The sequence below is a fragment of the Oryctolagus cuniculus genome, chromosome 8 (genome assembly GCF_051225735.1).
Source record: "Oryctolagus cuniculus isolate XC-2025 breed Fujian yellow rabbit chromosome 8, ASM5122573v1, whole genome shotgun sequence".
Taxonomy (NCBI): domain Eukaryota; kingdom Metazoa; phylum Chordata; class Mammalia; order Lagomorpha; family Leporidae; genus Oryctolagus; species Oryctolagus cuniculus.
In genome coordinates this window covers 43,162,497-43,186,426 of record NC_142874.1, presented here as the reverse complement: position 1 = coordinate 43,186,426, position 23,930 = coordinate 43,162,497, and the positions used below count along the sequence as shown (strand labels likewise).

The 23,930-nt window shown below is 41.3% G+C and overlaps 1 protein-coding gene and 1 pseudogene across 3 annotated transcripts in view; one reads left to right on the top strand and one right to left on the bottom strand.

Moving 5' to 3' along the window:
• LRBA (LPS responsive beige-like anchor protein) overlaps positions 1 to 23,930 on the bottom strand; it is a 751,045-nt gene that overhangs the window by 657,604 nt on the left and 69,511 nt on the right. The window lies entirely within an intron of this gene.
• Positions 4,805 to 17,006, top strand: LOC149124998 (renal cancer differentiation gene 1 protein pseudogene; annotated as a pseudogene).

The following is a 23,930-nucleotide window of genomic DNA, read 5'->3' as shown; positions in this document are numbered from 1 at the left end:
ATGGTAAAACAGAATTTAAAATGTAGTATTAGAGAATAATTGATGTGGGACTGGTGCTGTGGCAAAGCGGGTGAGGCCGCTGTTTGCAATGACGGCAACAGATGCGGGTGCCAATTGGAGTCCCAGCTGCTCCCCTTCTGGTCTAGCTCTCTGTTGTGGCCTGGGAAAGCAATGGAGGATGGCCCAAGTCCTTGGGCACTGCACCCATCTAGGAGACCTGGAGGAAGCTCCTGGCTTCAGTTCAGTGCAGCAATGACTGTTTTGGCCAGTTGGGAAGTGACCCAGCGGATGGAAGACTTCTCTCTCCCTCTCTCTCTCTGCCTCTCCTTCCTCTATCTGTGTAACTATGACTTTCAAATAAATAAATAAATAAATAAATAAAAGGAAGGAAGGAAGGAAGGAAGGAAGGAAGGAAGGAAGGAAGGAAGGAAGGAAGGAAGGAAGGAAGGAAATAATTGATGTGGTAAAAATATAGACTGGAACCAACATAAGTAAAATGAATATAGTTAGAGTGGTATCACAGGCACTGAATGGACCTATCATAATTTTCATCTTAAAAATTTAGGTTAGTCGAACAATAGATTAAGCTTCTGCATGAGATGTGCACATCCCTTTATCAGACTGCAGGCTGCAGTACTGGCTCCTCTGCTTCTGATCCAACTTCCTGCCAATATGCCTAGGAAGGCAGTGAATCCTGGCTTACTTGGGTCTCTGCTACACATATGGGAGACTCAGATGGAGTTCCAGGCACCTGGCTTGGGCCCAACCCAGCCAGGACTGTTGCAGTCACCTGGGGAGTAAACCAACAGATGGAAGATATCTATCTATCTCAACTTCCCTCCCTCTCTTCATCTCTGTCATTCTGTCTTTCAAATAGTAAGTGAATCTTTAAATAATAAAATAAAAATTTAGGATTAGGGCAGGCAGTTGGCCTGGTGGTTAAGGCAGTAAATACAATGCCCACATCTCACATCAGAGTGCCTGGGTTTGATTCCTCACTACAGCTCCTGATTTTGGCTTCCTGCTACAACAGATCCTGGGAGGCATCAGTTGATGACTCAAGTATCCTGCCACTCACATAAAAGACCTGAATTGAGTTCATAGCTCCCAGCATGGACTCCCTCCTCCTGCTGTTGCTGAGATATATAGGGGGCGTGAACCAATAGGTAGAAACGCTTGTCCTCAACCCCCGACTCGGCCCCAATGCCACTGACTTCCAAATAAATAATTTAAAAAAAAAAAGGGGCTTGGGGCCAGCATTACAGTGTAACAGGTTAAACTGCCATCTGTAATATTAGCACCCATATGGGCACCAGTTCCTGTCCCAGCTGTTCCACTTCCAATCCACTCCCTGCTAATGGCCTGGGCAAGCAGCAGAATATGGCCCCAGTCCTTGGGCCTCTGCAGACAAGCACTTGGCTCCTGGCTTCAGGCTGGCCTAGCCCCAGCCATTATAGCAATCTGGGGAGTGAACAAGCAGATGGACAATCTCTCTCTCCCTCTCTGTGTCTCTCCTTCTCTTTCTGTAACTCTTTCAAATAAATAAATAACTCTTAAAAACAAAAATTAGGCTTGAATCCTTATCTCATGCTATAAGACAAAATCCAGATACAGTAAAACAACAAAAATTAAATCTGAAATCACACACAAAAAAGAATTCTCAAAGAGTAAATAAATGACAGCTTACTGAAATAGTAGTACAAGGAAAAATAATTAGGCTATCTTTAGTTTGTAGGGAAAAAAGTATTAGGAAGACATGAACATGAACAAAAAACAAATGCAAATGGAAAAATTTTTTACTAAAAAAAAGCTATTTTTAAAATTATTAATGCTCAAAGTAGGTGAGATTGAGATAAAACACACACTTTCAGACATTCTTGGTAAAATACTTCCAAAAAGCAATATGGTAATACTAACTGAAGATATTACTAAATTAAGTCAGAATTGCCTTTTATTACATGTGGGCAAAAAGGATCAGTAGCAGTTGCCAATGATTAAGAAAACTTAATGGGGGAGTGACGCTGTGGCATAGTGCGTAAAGCAGCCTCCTGCAGTGTCGGCATCTCATATGGGCACTGGTTCTAGTCCCGGCAGCTCCACTTCCAATCCAGCTCTCTGCTATGGCCTGAGAAAGCAGTGGGAGATGGCCCAAGTCTTTGGGCCCCTGCACCCTCGTGGGAGATCCGAAAGAAGCTCCTGGCTCCAGATTGGAATAGTTCTGGCCGTTGCGGCCATTTGGAAAGTGAACCAGTGGAAGAACAAACTCTCTTTCTCTCTCTCTTTGATGCCAGCATCCCATATGGGCGCCAGTTGGAATTACGGCGGCTCCACTTCCTATTCAGCTCTCTGCTGTGGCCTGGGAAAGCAGTGGGAGATGGCCCAAGTCCTTGAGCCCCTGCACCCACGTGGGAGGAAGAAGCTCCCGGCTCCTGGCTCCTGGTTTCAGACTGGTGCATCTCCAGCCATTGCAGCCAATTGGAGAATGAAACAGCGATGGAAGATCTCTCTTTCTCTCTCTCTACCTTTTTACCTCTCCTTCTCTCTCTGTGTAACTCTATCAAGTAAATAAATAAATCTTAATAAAAAAAAGTTAATGGGAAAAATTTTAAACTGAGAAAATTAATTCCACAAACTTTAACTTGCAAATCTGCTGAATATAAACTTGAATCAATTTTATTGGTGGAAAGGCCCAGTCTAGGTCTAAGAACAATATTCTTTGGAAGACAATTTGAAAGAACCACTATTCATAGAAACCACAGAATACAAGATTAAGGAATGACCAAATCCTCAGGCATAAAGAGAATTTCTTTGGGAAAAGAACTGCACAGATCCAAAAAGACAGCTAAACAAATAAAAATCTCTAAGGACATAAAAATATTAATAACTTCATGATATAAAGCTAAAATAAATTTGGTAAAGAGAAGGTTGAAAAAAGAAAAAAATTATTAAAACTATTTATATATAATAAGGAGACAAGTTCTTCAAAAGTGTTTTCTAGAGGATAGAAATCAAACTTTTTTCAATGAATACATGAGGTACTTCTTCAAATTTATAAATTATATATATATAATTTATATATTAATATATATTAATATATATTATAAATTTATATATTATATATTTTATTTATATATTATTTATATATATATTTTATTTATATATTAATATATATTATATAATTTATATATTATTTATATATAAATTTATAGTAAAATTTATTTACTATAAGGCAAACCAGTGAATATATCTGAAACAATTTACTGCCAAGAAAAAAATGCTGAAGAGAGTTCTAGTAATGTGAGAATTTCTTCCAACAATTATAGGTCCTCCATATAGATCGAAATGTTCAAAAACCTTGCTGCTACTACCTTAAGAGACCTTACCTTCACCTTAATATTACTTACATCAATCTTTCTTTTTGATCTGTGTATATTACTATCAGTAACCACCCTTCCAAGAAGCTATAGAATTAATTTTTGAAAGTAATTTCCAAAAAAGCACCAAATATTTCACCAGCTTTTAAATTGAGTTTATAGTGTGAAAGGGATATCCAGACATGTGTTTTAAATATTCTTACATTACATTAAATATTATAAAATATGCCTTTCAAGGATAAAATTGATGGCAGAAATTTGTACATACAAATGTGTGGCATATTTGATATACTGTATGCATGCATATCTATTATACCTAAAAACCATGTACAGGGTCTACAGTATGTCATGTTAACCCTTGCTAATAGTTATCTGAAGCTGATCAACCTTCAAAACACAAATTTGTTTCCAATGACAGGGATCGTAATCCAGGTGCGGGCATTGGCTAGTTATTATCTGAGCTGTAGTAATGGCTCTGCACTACAAAATGTAATCTTCCCAAATGTCACAGTAAGTTATGAATATCTGAGCAGCCTAATGCACTTTACTAGCCATGAAATGTGAAAATGTAATCTTATTACCTTTTTTATGGTTGTATTTTTTTGAATAATGTAGCCTGGAAACTGATGTATAGTCTTTTTCTGCATTTTAGCATGATTTGGTCTCCTTTGCTATATAGAACATTTTTCAAAACTCTCCATTTCAACATATTTTAGTCTTGGCCTGAACTTCATAAACAATTTTTATAGCAACCTTCAGGGTGGCATAACATGCTTTCTATAGATTATAGTTTAATGTATAAGATTATAGAAATTTTAAGGAATCCTATTCAAAGAATCCAAATAAACCCTTACCAGTTTTGTATTAAGACTTTAACTGGGCATGATGATTATTTTTCTAGCCAGCAGTTACACGAAAAAATGCCTCAAGCTGAGATTAGTCAAATCTTATATTTTCAGAAAACCAAGAAACACGTGGAGACCAAAAATAATTATCTTCTCTTCAAAAGGTTTATAAAAATAGAAAGACTAACTCATAGAAAATTCTAATACCTCAAAGCAAAGCTATATTCCATGGCCCATTCAATAGGAACTTGCTAAATTTTTCCTCAAGGATAAAACAGGAAGAAGGCACAGTGGAAAAATACTGGATAGAATACAGTTGCAGCTTCAGCCCCTAGTTACATACTTACTTTTCTCTTTGTGTGTGACCTATTATGGCAGGGTTACTTATCACTGGTATAAAAACATCTGTGTCACTTTTTTCTCTAAACCTTTCTATGCATTTGTAAAATAAATTAATAAAAAGAGTAAGCTTCTTTTATTTATCTGCATCCTTCAAAAGTGCATTTAGTTTTTAAAAGTGCCAATTGTAGAGTTGGCACTGTGGCATAATAGGTTAAGCCTCCTCCTATGGCACTGGTATGCCATATGTCGGTTTGTGTCCTGGCTGCTCCTCTTCCAATTCAGCTCTCTGCATATGACCTGGGAAAGCAACAGAAGATGGCCCAAGTATTGGGCCCCTGCCACCCACATGGGAGACCTGGAGGAAGCTCCTGGTTCCTGGTTTCAATTAGCCCAGCTCCAGCTATTACAGCCATTTGAGTAGTGAACCAGCAGATGGAAGACCTTTCTCTATGTCTATGTCTCTTTCTCTCTCTCTGCAACTCTGTCTCTCAAATAAAATTTTTAAAAAGTACCAATCTCAAGCTAACCATTTTTCCCAAGAAATCCAGTCCTAAGTGAGTGTGACCTTGTTGATGTTTATAGTCACTAAAAACCTACTAGTATGAAGAAGCTGAGAGGAAAAGTACAATGCTGGGACATGGCATGTACTCATTCCAATTTACATTTTCCTCTCCTCTAACAGTTTCTAGGTTGGCACACAGAGCTCAGGAAAAACTTTCTAGTTTTCCTTAAAGTTACCAGCCACATGAACAAGTTCTGATCAACAGAAATATGTGCAACAGCTGGGAATTACTTTTTGTTTAATTTTTATTTATTTATTTTCATTTTGTTTCAGAGGTAGACAGAGATCTTCTATATGCTGGTTCATTCCCCAAATCCCCACAGGCACCCAAGGCTGGGCCAGACTGAAGTAAAAACCCCAGAACTCAGTCTGGGTCTCCCATGTGGGTGGCAGGAAACCAAGTACTTGAGCCATCACCATTGCCTCCCACAGAGCAAATCAGCAGGAAGTTGGAAAGGAAGCAGAGGAGGGACTCAAACCAGGCACTCTGATATGGAATGTGGATGTCCCAAGTAGCATCGGCAACTAAATCACTGAGCCAAAGGCCTGCTCTCAAGTTTTACTCGTAAGAAGAAGGAACAAGACTTCTCCTAATTTGTGTCCTTCCTAATGCATAAGATGCAGAAACAGTGGCAAGAGTTAGAGAAGCCATCTTGGAACCTAAGCTGTAAGTTTGATGTTGAAAATAAAACAACATAAAGATCCATGGATTCTCATGATTACAGAACTGTCACAGTAGCTCATTATCCAGACTTCCACCTCAAAGACAAATACACTCCTACTTTGCTAAAACTCCAATTATTGTGTAGTCTCTGTTGCATCAGATGAAAACTAATAGCCTGAGTTGTATCTATGCTTGTTAGTTACATTTTCTCACAAATTGAGAAAATAATTTTCTCTAGCCATCTCAAGTGAAGCATCCACATTCCCACCAGTTACACCTTAGCAGGTGTTTTCTCACCAACAGTGTCTGTGTTGGTCTCTTTTTGAAAGAAGACTACATGCTCTGCTGAGTTTAGAAACAGAAAACATAGACTAGTCTATCACCTATCTATATTTTTACAGGAGAGCTTCATCATTTTTTTAAGATGTATTTGAAAGCCAGAGTTAGAGAAGGAGCAGTAAAGGCAGAGATCTTCCTACCGCTGGTTCACTCCCAAATGGCTGCAACTGCTGCCACTAGACCAGGCTTAAGCCAAAAGCCTATAATCTATCCAGGTCTCCCACGTGGGTGGCAGGTCCCCAAGCACTTGGGCCATATTGCACTGGTTCCCTAGGCACATTAACATGGAACCGGACCAGAAGTGTAGCACCAGGACTGGAATTGGTGCTTACATGGGATGCTGGCACTGCAGTGGGTGGCTTAACCTGCTGCACCACAATGCTGACCCCTGGAATGCTCAATTCCTGCTCTACACTCATACTCTGCCCAATACTCCCTTTTATGGACTGAATTATGTACCCTGAAATTTTATATGTTGAAATATTAACTCTGAATATGATCTTTTTTGGAAATAGAGTTGCTGCAGATATAAGATGAAGATATTACGGTGGGCCCTAATTCAATATGACTCATGTCCTTATAAAAAAAAATTGGGGGGCTGGCCCTGTGGCGCAGCAGGTAAAGCCACTGCCTGCAGTGCCGGCATCCCATATGGGCACTGGTTCAAGTCCTGGCTACTCCACTTTCGACCCAGCTCTCTGCTGTGGCCTGGGAAAGCAGTAGAAGGTGGCCCAAGTCCTTGGGCCCCTGCACCCATGTGAGAGACCCAGAAGAAGTTCCTTAGCTCCTGGCTTCGGATGAGCACAGCTCTGGCTGCTGCAGCCAACTGAGAAGTAAACCAGCAGATAGAAGATCTCTATGTCTGCCTCTACTTCTCTTTCCGTGTAACTCTGACTTCCAAATAAATTAAATAAATGAATCTTTAAAAAAAAGAAGAAATATTTGGCTGGCATTGTGAAACAGTGGGTTAAGCTGCCACTTGTGATATTGGCACTGCATATCAGAATGCCAGTTCTACTGCCATGCATATTGCTTACAATCCAGTATCCTGTGAAATGTGTCTGGGTAGACAGTGGAAAATACCCCCAAGTACTTGGGTTCCTGCTAATCACATGGGACACCAGGATGGAGTCCACACTCCTAGTTTGGCCCGCCCAACTCTGGCTGTTGCAGCCATTTGGGGAATAAATCAGTGGATGAAGTTATAGTTATATCTTTCTCTTCCCCTCTCCCTCGCCAATGGTTGTTCTGCCTTCAAATCAAGAAATGGGCCGGTGCTGCGGCTCACTAGGCTAATCCTCTGCCTGTGGCACCAGCACACCAGGTTCTAGTCCTGGTCGGGGCACCGGATTCTGTCCAGGTTGCTCCTCTTCCTGTCCAGCTCTCTGGTGTGGCCCGGGAAGGCAGTGGAGGATGGCCCAAGTGCTTGGGCCCTGCACCCCATGGGAGACCAGGAGAAGTACCTGGCTCCTTCCATCAGATCAGCGCAGTGCGCTGGCTGCAGCGCGCCAGCCGCGGCAGCCATTGGAGGGTGAACCAACGGCAAAGGAAGACCTTTTTCTCTGTCTCTCTCTCTCTCACTGTCCACTCTGTCAAAAATTAAAAAAAAAAAAAAAAAAAAAAAAAAGATAAGTTGAGAAGTAGACCAGAAAGAATTGAATAAAGAATATGAGAACTAAAATACAGAATGAAGAAAATTCACAGAAAACCACAGAAAGACAAGGAAACAGAAAACATGAAAATGGCCAACATGGATTTAAGAGGAAATCACAAAAGCAAAATGCTGAAAGGAAGGATGCACGAACACTGACTTTGCCACCAATCATCAATGAGGTGACTCTTCAGAACGCAGTACGCCCCAGGCAATTTTTAAACAAAATTTAATTATATAGAAATTGTAGTAATACGACCCAGACTTATTTGGAAATTTGATCACTTTCACACCAAAAATTTCTTCTATATTAACATTTGTCTCTATTGAAATTTTAAATCTCAACAGGTAAAAATAGCACAGTGTTTTTCTCACTGGTTTCAAAAAAATGTGAATTAGATACAATATATATAAAAAGAAAAGCAGCAAGATTAATGTGGATTACAATAATATTGAATGTAAACTTTTACAGAGAACAAATATAAATTTTTAATATATCCCAATAGAAAAATTTCACAGAAAGTATGAATCATAGGTGGCACTGTGGCACAGCAGGTTAAACCACTGCCTGCAGTGCCGGCATCCCCTATGGGTACAGGTTTGCATCCTGACTGCTCCACTTCTGATCCAGCTCCCTGCTAACGCATCTGGGAAAGGAGCAGACGATGGCCAAGTCCTTGTGCCCCAGCACCCACGTGGAGCCCGGATGAAGTTCCTGGCTCCTGGTTGTGACCTGGCCCAGCTCTGGCCAGCCTTTGTAGGCATTTGGGGAGTGAACCAATGGAAGAAAGATATCTGTCTCTCGCGCTAACTCTGCCTTTTGAACAAATAAATCTTCAAAGATAAATAAATAAAAGAAATAGGAGTGTATTCTTGGCATGGAAAGCCAAGACACTCTGGCAAAAAAAAAAAAAAAAAAAGAGGACCTAAATGAAAGATCTCTGCGAGTGAGATCCCAGTAGAAAGAATGGGCCATCAAAGAAGGAGGTACCTTTCTCTGAAGGGAGGAGAGAACTTCCACTCTGACTACGACCTTGTCTAAATAAGATCGAAGTCGGCAAACTCAAAAGGCTTCCATAGCCTTGGCAACTCATGACTAGAGCCTAGGATGGTTACTGATGCCATAAACAAGAGTGTCAATTTGTTAAGTCAACAACAGGAGTCACTGTGCACTTACTCCTCATGTAGGATCTCTGTCCTTAATGTGTTGTTCAATGTGAATTAATGCTATAGCTAGTACTGAAACAGTATTTTACACTTTATGTTCTGTGTGGGTGCAAACTGATGAAATCTTTACTTAATATATACTAAATTGATCTTCTGTATATAAAGATAATTGAAAATGAATCTTGATGTGAATGGAATAGGAGAGGGAGCGGGAGATGGGAGGGTTGCGGGTGGGAGGGAAGTTATGGGGGGAAAAAAGCCATTGTAATCCATAAACTGTACTTCGGAAATTTATATTTACTAAATAAAAGTTGAAGAAAAAAAAAGGAAAGTGTTAAAGAAATAGGAATCCAAAACACTTTCTAATTCTATCAATCAAATCTGCTGTTTCAGGATCCAGGTGTTTTTTTTTTTTTTTTCCTAAAGATTTATTTATTTTACTTGAAAGTCACAGTTACAGAGAGAGAGAGAGAGAGAGAGACAGAGACAGAGACAGAGAGGTCTTCCAACTACTGGTTCACTCCCCAGATGGCCGCAACGGCCGGTGCTGCGCTGATCTGAAGCCAGGAGCCAAGAGCTTCTTCTGGGTCTCCCACGCAGGTGCAGGGGCCATCTTCTACTGCTTTCCCAGGCCATAGCAGAGAGATGGATCGCTAGTGGAGCAGCCGGGTGTCAAACCGGCGCTCATATGGGATGCTGGCACTGGAGGTGGTGGCTTTACCCACTAAGCCACAGCGCAGGCCCAGGATCCAGTTTGATTTCTAAAATGCTTTCACCCAATACAACGGAAAGAATTGGATAAACAAATTTTTAGCATACTCTGGTTCTCCCCTATCCATTCTAACGTCATAATTTTGAAAACCTAACTCCATGTCTCATGAATTATAGAACATTCCATATAATTTAGAAATTTCTCATTTCAGAAAATCAGGTTAATTTTTTTATTCTCTACAAAGACTTCCCCAGTTTCTTATTTCCTCTGAAGAACTGTATCTGGCAAGTTCTTAAAGGCCAACTCAAAACATTTCTGAGAACAATCCTGACCTCTCCAGCCTACAAGGATGACTCATATTATATTACCAATATTCAGCAGTTTCTGAATATAACACAATTTCATATGAATCACCCAGTATTTCAATATTCACATATTTTTCACAGCAATTTCGATCACTTTTTCAAACATTTCCCAAGTCAATCTTCTCCACTCAAATGGCATGAATGATGCTCCCTGAAAATGGAAATAATTTCTAAAGAATATTATTAAACTTTTTAAGCATAGTATTGTGCTTGATAGATAATGGATCCTTAAGACACACAACATTAAGTTTTAAACAACTGTTACCTATTTTCAAAAGTAAAACATTAAGAGGTGAATAAAAAATACTTAATGTTTAGCATAGTATGACTTACATTATAATCAAAGGGACAGGTATTAGGCACAGTGGTTAAGACACCAGAGTCCAGTCAGAGTGCCTGGGTTCAAGTTCCACTCCACATTTGATCCTGGGTTCAAGTTTTGCTCCACTTTCAATCCAGCATCCTGCTAGTGTGCATCCTGGGAGGCAGCAGGTGACAGCTCAAGTACCTGGATCCTTGCTACCCATATGGCAGACCCTTAGACCATTAGGTCTAAGCTCCTAATGCAGCCAGGTCCTGTCCTGGCTGTTGTAACCATGTAGGGAATGAACCTGTGAAGATAAGTCTATCTCTTTCTCTCTTTCTCTGCCTTTCAAATAAATTTTAGAAACAGTAACAATGAAATACTGATCTATTTGAAAGACTGAAAGTAATAGAATTATTCACTAATGTCACAATGAGACTTATCTGAACATGGATAGCTTCCATTAATCAAAAAATTTCATACAAGCATAAAACCCCTTACATGCATACCAAGAGGATAAAAGTAAACTCTATAGTGAACAGTTATGATTTCCTGTGAATCACTTACAAATCTGAACTGGAAATATCCCCTCTGAAGTTTTTGTTCTTCTTTCACTTGCTATCTTATGGATCTTTCACTACTTGTTACTAGGCCCAGAAGCACCTTACTTTCTGTCATATTACCAACAAACAAACACTCATGTAAGATTTCCATTTATACTACTAGAATTAATCATTATAAGAGCCCTGCAAGTCCTACAGATCAATTACCATATCTATTTCACAGAGTAACAACAGACCAAATCAGTGCTCAGTCACAATCGAGACTACTAATCAAACCACCTGACTCAGAGTCTCATGCTTACAGCTTCACGTCACTATTTTTTTTAAATAATCTTTTTTTTTTTTTATTTGACAGGTAGAGTTACAGACAGTGAGAGAGACAGACAGAAAGAAAGGTCTTCCTTCTGTTGGTTCACCCCCAAAAATGACTGCCACGGCTGGCGCTGCACCGATCCAAAGCCAGGAGCCAGGTGCTTCTTCCTGGTCTCCCATGCAGGTGCAGGGCCCAAACACTTGGGCCATCCTCCACTGCTCTCCCGGGCCACAGCAGAGAGCTGGACTGGAAGAGGAGCAACCGGGACTAGAACCCGGCGCCCATATGGGATGCCGGTGCCACAGGCGGAGGATTAACCAAGTGAGCCACAGCACCAGCCCTCACTTCACTATTAATCTGTTGGGTTTTTCTTAAGGTTTTTTTTTTTTTTCAGTAGTGAAATAAAAAAAAAAAAAAGCACTTGAAAAATCTGTGAAACTAGAAATTAGGAGCAGGTATTTGGCACAGAGGTTGAGTCACCACTTAGAACGCCCACATCCCATACTGGAGTGCTTGGGTTTGAATCTAGGTTCTGCTTACAATTCCAGCTTCCTACTTAAGCACACTCTGAGGCGCAGCAGACAATGGTTCAAATATGTGGGTCCCTGCAACCCAAGTGGAAGACCCAGATGAGTTCTAGACTTGTGGCTTCAGCCTGGCCCAGCTCCAGTTGTTGCAGGTATGTGGCAGAGTAAATCACAATAGGGAAGTCTCTCTCTCCCTCCCTCCCTCCCTCTCTCTCTCTCTCTCTCTCTCTCTCAACTGCTATCTTTCAAATAAAAATGAAAATTCCTGGGGCTGATGCTGTGGCACTAAAGGTTAACCCATGGACTAAAGCACCAGCATCCCAAATGGATGCTAGTTCAAGTCCTGGCAAGTCCCAGCTGCTCCACTTCCAATCCAGCTCCCTGCTAATGTGCCTGGGAAAGCAGCAAAAGATAGGCCAGGAGCTTGAGCTCCTGCCACACACGCGGGAGACCTGAATGAAGCTCCTGGCTTTGGCCTGGTCTAGCCCTGGGGAATGAACAAGTAGACAGAAATTCTCTTTCTCTTCTCTCTATCTCTCTGTAATTCTGCCTTTCAAACAAATAAATAAATCTTTTTTAAGAGTGAAAACACAGGGGCCGGCGCCATGGCCGAAGCCAGGAGCCAGGTGCTTCTCCTTGTCTCCCATGCGGGAGTAGGGCCCAAGCACTTGGGCCATCCTCCACTGCCCTCCCAGGCCACAGCAGAGAGCTGGACTGGAAGAGGAGCAACCAGGATAGAATCCGGCACCCCAACTGGGATTAGAACCCAGGGTGTCGGTGCCACAGGCAGAGAATTAGCCTAGTGAGCCACGGCACCAGCCAATATCATGTATTCTTGAAAAAGAAGATGAATCTATAATGTGCTGGCATGTTAAATTGCCCAAGACAAATTACAGGGGGCTGACACTGTGGCGTAGCAGATAAACCCACCACCTTCAGTGCCGGCATCCTATATGGGCACCAGTTCAAGTTCCTAGCTGCTCTACTTCTGATCTAGCTCCCTACTAATGCTCCTGGGAAAGCAGTGGAAGACAGTCCAAGTGCTTGAGTCCCTGTACCCAAAAGGGAGACCCACAAGAAGCTCCTGGTTCCTGCCTTCATTTTGGCCCTGATCAAGACGTTGCAGCCATTTGGGGAGTGAACAAGCAGATGGAAAATTTCATTATCTCTTTCTGTCTGTCTGTAACTCTTTCAAATAAATAAATCTCTAAAAAAAATTACAAAATATTTTAAAGTTGTACAAAAATATGTACAGTATGACCACATGTCTTTAAAAGACTTAATTATATTTAAATTTGAGATAAATGACAATTTGGCTTCAACCTTAACATTAGGCCAAAATACATTGCTAGCTTCAAGTAGGTACCATTTACATATCAGTTGTGGCATACCTGAAGTACAAGTGATAAACGATTATATTGTCAAGTACCTGCATATTAACATCACATACGTAAATAACACCTTTAGTAATATAGATAAGGATTAATGTCTGAATATTCACTTTCAAATACAGACATATTTTGAAGTAAAAATAATCTCTTTTGTACTCCATATGTAACAGTCTTAAAAGTTTAATAATTAATGGGTATCTTTTATTCATAAAAATGCTACAACAATTAGTTGTAATGAAAGCTATTAATTTTATATACAAAAATGACTGAGAAGCCAAATAGCTAAATAACAGGGAAACAAGTCATCAGCAAAACAATTTCTAAAAGTGCTAGCAAGATGGATGGCTAAAGGATAACATTAGAAGCCAAAATAGCAAAGTGTTTACAAATACAGTAAAAGTCGGCGATGACTGAATTCAGTTAACTGGCCACTGCCCTGTGCCCCACACTCCGCCACTGCAATTATGAGGTGGAGGTAAACTGCCTTGAGTGTGGGAGAGGATCATGAGGAAGTACCTCTTAATCATTTTGAGCTTTCTCAGTTCAGCTGTGGAGAGCACTAAGTTTTGCTCTTATTTCACTTCTATGCTTTTTTCTTTTCTTTTTTTTTTTTAACTGGCAGAGTGGACAGTGAGACAGAGAGAGACAGAGAGAGAGGTCTTCCTTTTCCGTTGGTTCACCCTCCAATGGCCGCCGCGGCCGGCGCGCTGCAGCCGGCGCGCGGCGCTGATCTGAAGGCAGGAGCCAGGTGCTTCTCCTGGTCTCCCATGTGGGTGCAGGGCCCAAGCACTTGGGCCATCCTCCACTGCACTCCCAGGCCACAGCAGAGAGCTGGACTGGAAGAGGAGCAACTGGGACAGAATCCAGCACCCCGACTGGGACTAGAACCCGGTGTGCCGGCGCTGCTAGTCGGATGATTAGCCTATTGAGCCATGGCGCCGGCCTCTTCTATGCTTTTTATTACAAAACAGAGTAAAAAATACTGTCCTTCATTAATTCCAAATTAGCTCAGTCCTGAACTTGATACAACTGAATTGTTCAGGTACCACAGGCCTTAATATGGCAGCTTTTCACTGCATAATAATAAAATAAAGCATAGTAAAACAGTCTAATACATCATAATTTAATTAGTACAGCCTTTGACATCATTTCTAAACATCAAACAAAATGTGCTACGTTCTTGTATCACTGAGTTACTTAGTCATCTACTAGTGGAGAAAGAAAAAGTTCAAAACACTGATGGCAACATAACCATCTCCTTTTCTACAATAACATTTCACTGACAGTTTGGCCAAAATAATACCATTCTCCTCAATCAACCGCAGCTGAAAGTGTGGCTATAACGTAGGGTTACAAATGATAACTGCTCAGTGACAAGAGCAATGTAGCAGTTCATAGTATCTAGAAAATTTTGAATCATAATTTCAAACATATAAAAATCAACTAATAAAAGTTTTAAAAGTAAAATTTAAATAAGAGTTTTAATAAAACTTTACATTTATCTTATATTTCAGAAATTCTTTCTATGATGATGAATTTTAACATTGTCAAAAGGTCTATTTCCTGTATCGCTAACATATATCTATCATATTCATGTACCATGTATGACAGTAGTTCTTTAGAAAAAGCCCAAAGAATTTGTACCAGACTGTTAATGATGGTTTACCATGAAGGATGGAGTTACAAAAGAATTTCACTTTCAAAATTACATACCTGACCCATTTCAGTTTTTCAAAATAAGTACGTATTTTCTTTGAACTGAAGGTGAAAAAGATATTTCAATCCTCTTAAGATGCACTGAACACTTAGGTGAAAAACTAGCCAAAAAAACTAGAGCTTCTTAATTTGCATGTCATCCTCCAAAACCCAAACTCATGCATTCCCACTAAAAAGGTGGAAAAAGGAGTTTCTAGCCAAGAGAACATATATAAAATGGAGATTAGGTACATAGGGATTGATATTTAAAAGGGTACATCAAAACATTTGTGGAAAAATATGATTAAAATTAGCTTATTTTGAATGTCTTGTATAGTTCTGAAGATCCTCATATTTAATTAGCAATAAAGAACATATCTCCATAACAAAGACTAAAGTATGTACCTCCCTCCTTCCATCACTTTTTCTGTATTACTCTCAATTTTGCCATCCTTGTCTTCTATTCCCAGATGGACAGTAATGTAATCTTCTCCCCAAAATGCCCATTTTCCCCCAAGATCACAACCCCACAAAGATCAATATTCTATTACAAGTTCCCAAAGCTTGGAGTAGGCTTTTAGTCTAGCAGTTAAGAAATTCGCATCCCATATGGGAGCTGATTCCATCTTCCTGTCAACGCAGACCCCGGGACACCTCAAGTAATTGGGTTCCTGCCACCCATGGGAGATGCAGATTGAGTTCTCAGCCCAGCTCCTGCCTGAGTAGGTATTTGGGGAGTGAACTAGTGGTTGGGAGCTTTCTCCCTCTTTCCATCTTTCTTTCTCTTTCTTTCTCTCTCTCTCTCTCTCTCTCTCTCCCGCCCTCCCAATCTGCCACCCAAATCAATAAATAAATTTTTCAAAAGTTCCAAACACTTGCAACAGCCATTGTGGAACAGTGCATATGACAACATCAACCTGCAACACCAACATCCCATATGGGCTCTGGTTCGAGTCCCAGCTGCTCACTTACAATCAAGCTCCCTGCTAATGGCCTGGGAAAGCAGCAACAGATGACACAAGTACTTGGGTCCCTGCTACCCATGTGGGAGACCCAGATGAAGCTCTGACTCCTGGCTTTGATCTGGCCCAGCCCTGGCCACTGTGGCCATTTGCAGAGTAGACCAACAGATGAAAGATCTCTCTCTCACACTCTCTTTCTGTCCCTCTCTCCCTCTCTGTCTCTTTGTCTTTCACAAGAAACAAATTAAAAAAAAAATTTCTTAAAGCTCAAATATTCCCTCTGTATATCATTGTCTTCCACCCAAACTCATACTCTTTTCATGAGACTCTCCCCTGCCTAGAGGAATGACATGTCATCTCGTTATAAAAATAACTACCATTGGGACCAGCCATGTGGTGCATCAGGTTTAGCTGGGACTCCAGCATCCCACATAGGCACCAGTTCAAGTCCTTGGCTACACCACTTCCAATTCAGCTCCCTGCTAATGTGGGCAGGAAATCTGAAGAAGGCCTGGCCTTAGCCTGGCTCAGCCCTGGCTGTTGGGGCCCCTTGGGGAGTGAACTAGTGAATGGAAGTTCTCTCTACCTCTCTTCTCTGTAACTCTGACTTTTAAATAAACTAAATAAATGAATAAATAAATAATTGATGGGGCACAGAGGAAGTCACAAAAAAAACTTTTAAAAAAAAGTTCACCATTAACGGAATCAAAATAAAAATACAGCCTATTGGACTGTAAGACGGCGGGCTGGGTGATCGCAGCCCTTCCCCATAGCTGATCCCAAGAAGCTGCCGCCTGCCAACTCCTTCTTCTCCATCACCTCCTTCTCCATCAACCTCTGACGAATCCTCAGCATCTGCCTTAGGCATCACTGTGAGTTGGGGCTGGCAAGCTCTGAGTGGGAACAGCAGCCACACAGTGCACCTGCTGGAGCAGATGGAACTGCAGATCTGAGATGCAGCGTTTTCATTAACAAAATTCTCAAAGCCACATCTGCAGTACTAGATCGGGTGGGAGCGCTTGCCTTCAAATGTATAGAAAATGCATGATTGCAATAACATGACGAGACCTCTTGAAAGAAGGCTATGATTCTCTGAAATCTGACAACTGATTTGTCATGCTTAGCTGCTTAAAAATGACTGTGTGGGGCCAGCACTGTGGCATAGCAGGTAAAGCCACCACCTACAGTGCATCCCATTTGGGCACCCGTTCAAGTCCCAGCTCCCCTACTTCCGAACCACTGCTCTGCTATGGCCTGGGAAACAGTGGATGATGGCCCAAGTCCTTGGGCCCCTGCACCTGTGTGGGAGACCTGGAAGAAGCTCCTGGCTGATGGCTTCAGATCGGCGCAGCTCTGACCATTGCCACCATCTGGGTTGTGAACCAGCGGATGGAAGAGACCCTCTCTCTCTGCCTCTGCTTCTCTGTAACTCTGCCTTTCAAGTAAACAAATAAAATCTTTTTAAAAAATTACTGTGTTTCAATTCATATTTTTGTTTAGCATGTTAGGTCATAGTTCTTGATTAGTATTTTTAGTAAAAGATCACACATATGATATGATTATTTTAGTATTTGAAAAATATTTTTCTTAAAAGTCTTGAAAATGGCACTTTTTAGAATGTGTGATAATAAAGCAAATTTTCATTTCAAAAAAGAAACAGCATATTAAGCTTTGTGCTCCAAAGCTGAAGCAGTGCTAATAGGGAAATATATAGCATTAAAATACATACTTTAGAAAAGAAGTCCAAATCAATCATCTAAGCTTCCACAGCAGAAAAGCAAAATAAGCCTGAAGCAAACAGAAGGGAAGAAATAATAAAGAAAACAGAAGTCAATGAAATTGAAAGCAGGAAAATGGTAGAGGAAAAATCAAATGAAGAGCCAATTATTTGAAAAGATCAGTAGAATTGACAAACCTCTGTCAAGACATACAAAGAAGCAAGAGAAAAGACAAAAATTAGCAGTATCAGGAATGAAACAGGGAATCTCACTATAGATCCCACAGGCAGCAAAAGGATAAGAAAATAGCACAAACAACTCTAGCACATAATGTGACAACTTACATGAAATTCAGGGCCAATTCCCCACAAAACAAGCTATTACAACTTACCCAATATAAAATGGACAATTTGAATAATCCTATTATTATAATTAGTGAAAAGAAATTCACAATTTTAGTTAACTTCCTTGAAGAGACAAAAGGAGCCAGCACAGTGGCATAGCAGGCTAAGTCCCTGCCTGCATGAGGGCACCTATTCCTGTCCCAGCTGCTCTACTTCCAATCCAGCTACCTGCTGGATGGCCTGGGAAAGTAGTAGAAGATGGTCCAAGTGATTTGGCCCTGTACCTGTGTGGGAGACCCAAAAGAAGCTCCTGGCTCCTGGCTTTAGTTAGGCCCAGCTGCGGCTGTTGCAGGCATTTGGGGAGTAAACCAACAGACTCCAAAGAGTCCTTTCTCTCAGTCTCTCCCTCTGTCTATAACTTTCTCAAATAAATAAAAATCCAAAAAAGAAAGAAAAAGAGAAAAAAGGGAATGAAATAAAGAAACAGAGATAAGAGAAATTTCCCATCTGCTAGTTCACTCCCCAGATGCCCAGAATACTAAGGTACTAGTAGAAAGACACAAAAATCAATGGAACAGAATTACGAATCCAAAAACAGAAATCACACAAATATGCCCAACTGAGTTTTGCCAAAAGAGCAAAAAGGAATTCAATGGAGGAAGAAGAGTCCAACAAACAGTGCTGAAGCAATTAGATATCCACATACAAATTAACCTTTACCTAAATAAATACCTATGTGCTCCTAAACCTGTTCATATGAAATTTGTTCACCTTATATAAATAAAAAAATATTTTAAAGCTAACTCAGTATGCACCACAGATTTGAATGAAAAATACAAAACTTCTAGAAAAACACATAGGAGAAAGTCTTCAGGATTTAGAGCTAGGCAAAGAATTCTTAAACTTAACAGCAAAATAAAGACTCATAAGAGGAAAAATTGATATACTGGGCTCTATCAAAATTAAAAATTTGTGCTCACCACAATATCCTATTAGGAGGATGAAATGACAAACTACAAATAAGGAGAAGATATTTGCAAACCACATATCTGACAAAGAAATAACACCTAAAATAAATAAAAATCTCTCAAAGCCTTCAGTAATCCAATTAGAAAATGAACACACACTTTACCAAAGCACCTGAAAAACTACATCCAACCCCCTTAGCTCTAAAGGAAATGCAAACTAATGAATTATTACTATCCATCAATCAGAATGGCTAAAATAAAAACCTTGTGACATCCACATTCCATATCAGAGTGCCTAAGTTCCAGTCCCAGCTACATTCCTAATTCCAGCTTCCTGCTAATGCAGACCCTGGGAGGCAGCGGATGATGGCTCTCTCACAAGGAGACCCAGACTGCATTCCCAGCTTCTTGCTTTGGCCCAGCCCAGTCCCAGCCATCACAGGCATTTGGGGATTTGGGTAGTGAACAAGCAGATAGGAGTACTCTGCTTACGGCCGCTCACACGCTCTCCTCTCTCTCTCTCTCTCCTCTTCTCCCTCTCTCTCTCTCTCTCTCTCTCTCTCTCTCTCTCTCTCTCTCTCTGCCTCTTTTCTCTCCCTTTCTTCCTCCTCCCCTTCCCCCTCAACACTCCCTCCCATTCTCTCTTCACTCTCAAATAATTAAAAAAAAAAAAAAAAAAAAAGTTCCAGGGGCTAGCATTGTGGCATAGTAGGGTAAGCCATCACCTGCGAAGTCAGCATCCCATTTGGGTGCCAGTTCAAGTCCCAGCTGCTCCATTTCCAAATTCACCTCCCTGCTAATATGTCTAGAAAAGCACTGGAGGACAAACCAAGAGCTTGGGACCCTGCATCGAAGTGGGAGCCCTGGATAAAGCTCAGCCTGGCTCTTGACTTCCATCTGGCCCAGCCCCAGCCATTGAGGCCATTTTGGGAATGAACCAGCAAATGGAAGATCTCACTCTCTGTCTTTCCCTCTCTCTCTGTAATGCTACCTTTCAAATTTAAAAAAAAAAAAAAAAATCTTTCAAAAAAAAAATGCGAGTTCCTAGATCAGAGGCCTCAAAAATAAATAAATAAATAAATAAATAAACAAACAAACAAACATTGGAGACAACATCAAATGCTTATAAGGGCCGGCGCCACGGCTCACTAGGCTAATCCTCCGCCTGCAGCGCCGACACACCAGGTTCTAGTCCCGGTTGGGGCGCCGGATTCTGTCCCAGTTGCCCCTCTTCCAGGCCAGCTCTCTGCTGTGGTCCTGGAGGGCAGTGGAGGATGGCCCAAGTGTTTGGGCCCTGCACCCACATGGGAGACCAAGAGAAGCACCTGGCTCCTGGCTTCAGATCAACTCAGTGTGCCGGCCACAGTGTGCCGGCCGCAGCAGCCATTGGAGGGTGAACCAACAGTAAAGGAAGACCTTTGTCTCTGTGTCTCTCTCTCTCACTGTCCACTCTGCCTGTCAAAAAAAAAAAAATGCTTATAAGGATGCATGGACACTGGACCACTTATTTGTTGCTGGTGGAAATGGAACAAATGTGGAAAACAATTTGGCAACTTCTTTAAAAAATTAAATATGCATGAGGCTGGTGCTGCAGCACAGTAGGCTAAGCCTCTGCCTGCGGCGCCAGAATCTCATACAGTTCCTGTCCTGGCTGCTCCTCTTCCCATCCAGCTCTCTGCTATTGCCTGGGAAAACAGTAGAAGACTGCCCAAGCGTTTGAGCCCCTGCACCTGCATGGGAGACCCAGAAGAAGCTCCTGACTCCTGGCTTCAAATCAGCCCAGCTCCGGCCATTGCAGTCATTTGGGGAGAGAATCAATGGGTAAAAGAGCTTTCTCTCTGTCTCCCTCTTTCTGTCTTTAACTCTACCTCTCAAATCAATCAATCAATCAATCTTTCAAAAAAATTAAATATGCACTACTATATGACATGGCAAATTCTTTACTGGCATTTTCCCCCAGAAAAATGAAAAATTACATTCACATAAAACCTGTACACAGATGTTTATAATATTAATTAGTAACAGTCAAAAAGTGGAAACGGGCCAGTGCTGTGGCGTACCAGGTAAAGCTGCATCCCATATGGGCGCTGGCTGGAGTCCCGGCTGCTCCACTTCTGATCCAGCTCTCTGCCATGGCCTGGGAAAGCAGTGGAGGATGGCCCAAGTGCTTGGCCCCTGCACGTGCATGGGAAGAAACAGAGGAGGCTCCTAGATCCTGGATTCGGATCGGCCCAGCTCCAGCCGTTGCAGCCAATTGGGGAGTGGACCAGCAGATGGAGGGCCTCTCTCCCTCTCTTGCTCTCTCTGTGTAACTCTGACTTTCAAATAAATAAATATATCTTAAAAAAAAAAAAAAAAAAGTGAGGCCGGCGCTGTGACACAGTAGGTTAATCCTCCACCTGCGGTGCCGGCATCCCATATGGGTGCCTGGGTTCTAGTCCCAGCTGCCCCTCTTCCAATCTAGCTCTTTGCTACAGCCTGGGAAAGCAGTAGAAGATGGACCAAGTGCTTGGGCCCCTGCACCCACATGGGAGACCGGGAGGAAGCTCCTGGCTCCTGGCTCCTGGCTTCAGATCAGTGCAGCTCCAGCCATTGCAGCCATCTGGGGAGTGAACCAACGGAAGGAAGACCTTTCTCTCTATTGTGGGGAGCAACCCGGACTAGACTAAGTTACTGGAATTAAGACTTATTCTATGCATCTGCTCTCCCACAATATGGCGCTGAGAAGGGAGAAACAGCTTCTACACAGCTGCCTCCAGTTCAACCAAGAAACTGTAGGACCTGCTCCTGATTGGAGGAGAGCAGCATACTCGGCGTGTGGGTAGCAGAGTTGGGATTGGTGGAAGAGGACTATAAAGGAGGAGAGAGACAACATGCACCAGGAACATCTATCGGAAGGAACACCTGTGCAGCCCCCGAGAGAGCCGGCCGGCGGTGTGCCGCTCCCCCGCGGAAGTGGGGAAAGTGGCCAGGGGGAACCGCCCTTCCACGGAGGTGGAAGGGACGGTAGCCAACCCGGGAAGAACCAGCAGCAAACCCGGGGAGGGCCGAGCAGACAAAAGAACAGCGCAGGGTCCTGTGTCGTTCCTCCATGAAGAGGGGGAGCGACATCTATCTCTCCCTCTCACTGTCTGTAACTCTGCCTTTCAAATAAATAAATAAAATTTAAAAAAAAAAAGTGGGAACAACTGGGATGTCCTTCAACAGCTATATGGTTAAAGAGTGGCACATCCTTATCAGAGAATGCTACTCAACAGTGCGATTTGGACAAATCAGCAGAGAACAATAAAACTTAAAAAAAAAAATCAGATATTGGGGCCAACGATGTGGCTTAACAGGTTAAGTCACCGCCTGCAATGCCAGCATCCCATATGGGAGCTGGTTTGAGTCCTTGTTGCTCCACTTCTGATCCAGCTCCCTGCTAATGCCCTGGGAGCACTGCACCCCTGCTGCTGCATTGGGCCCCTACAACCAGGTGAGAAACCCAGAAGAGGCTCTGGGCTACAGGCTCCTGGCTTTGGCCTGGCCAAGCCCCGGCCATTGTGGCCATCTGCAGAGTGAACCAGTGGACAGAAACCCACTCCACTCCCCCTCTCTCTTTTTCTCTCTCTCTCACCTCAACCCTCTCTCTGTAACTCTGCCCTTGAAATAAATAAATCTTTTTTTTAAAGTCATATATTTCATGATTACATTTATATAAAATTCTTAAGTTGTCAAAATTATTGAAATCAACAGACTGGTGGCTGTCACAGGTTAAAACAGCAGGCAGCAGGAACAAACTGAGGGTAGCTCTAAAAGAGCACCAAAAGGGACCTCTAAGTTTCAGAAGTTGTCTGTATTCTGATTCCATCAATGTCAGTTCCTGACCAGTTTTTCAAAATTTTCCCATAAGGAAACTGAACAAAAGGGACAAAGGATTTCTCTGTGTTATTTCTTCAACTGTATATGCATTTACAATTACCTTGAAACAAATGGTTTAATTTGCTAAAAATAAGTACCTATGTGAAGTGTGAATTTGCCATAGGATTAATTGTTTCACTGATTATTTCCCATTGACAAGAAAACTATATCAACTAAGATGAATCTCTAATTGGCAGAAAATAAGAGCCAAATGAAAGGGCAAGGAAACTCTTAGAAGCACAAATTCTGAAGCCACCTACAGACACGCAGACATACACACAGTCCCAGTTTCTGTAATTCTCCCTCTGTCCCAACCCCAGGAAAAAAAAAAAATGTTGGTATAGTTAATCACTTTGCTCTACACCTAAAAAAGATTGGCCAATTAATGTACAAAAAATTGATTAGGCATATATTGATACCACACAGTTTAAATATATATCTTTGTATTATAGAATAAATATGCAAATTTGAACCTTCGAACAGGAAATGAAATTTCTAAATCCATTACATAACTTCAGATTCATGTGTGCACTGAAGGCTATAAATCACTTAAACCTTCATACACAGAACCTTTTTAAATTTGCATTTATCTACAGTAAATACTGCCATGTTCTTTAACAGATTGCTAGTTCAATCTAGCAAACTAATGATTTATAGCAGTGACATATTTTAAAAATCAGAAATCTGTCACTAGGTGACAACCAGTGAGAAGTCCACTGAACTTCCATTACTCGGACTCACAGATCATAGGATATGAAAGAGATAGCAAAAGGACAAGCAACCCATATTCGAATCAATCATTTTACTATTTGAGTTTGATTATGTATTTTTAACTGTTTAAAACTATAGCATCACATAAAATTTAACATCTCTTATTACTTTATTACTAATTCTACATTACCATGTCTCCAATACTTCTAAAATAGTTTAAAATATATTATTAAATTTTCTAGTTCATAATTTGTACTCCTACTTGAGGACAGGAAAGCTGAGACTACATGAAATAGAGGTTTATATTATGGGACTTTTAAATCTTTATAATAATTTTATACCAAAATTCTTTTTGTAGGGAAATTTTTCAACTGCAAAATAGTCTATATCAATACAGGGGAATAAACTGGAAATAATCTAAATGTCCACTGGAACAGACAAATGTTGTTTTTGTCCATATTGTACTCATTCTTCTTCTCATCCCATTCCATCCTTGGCATCTTCTGGCAATAA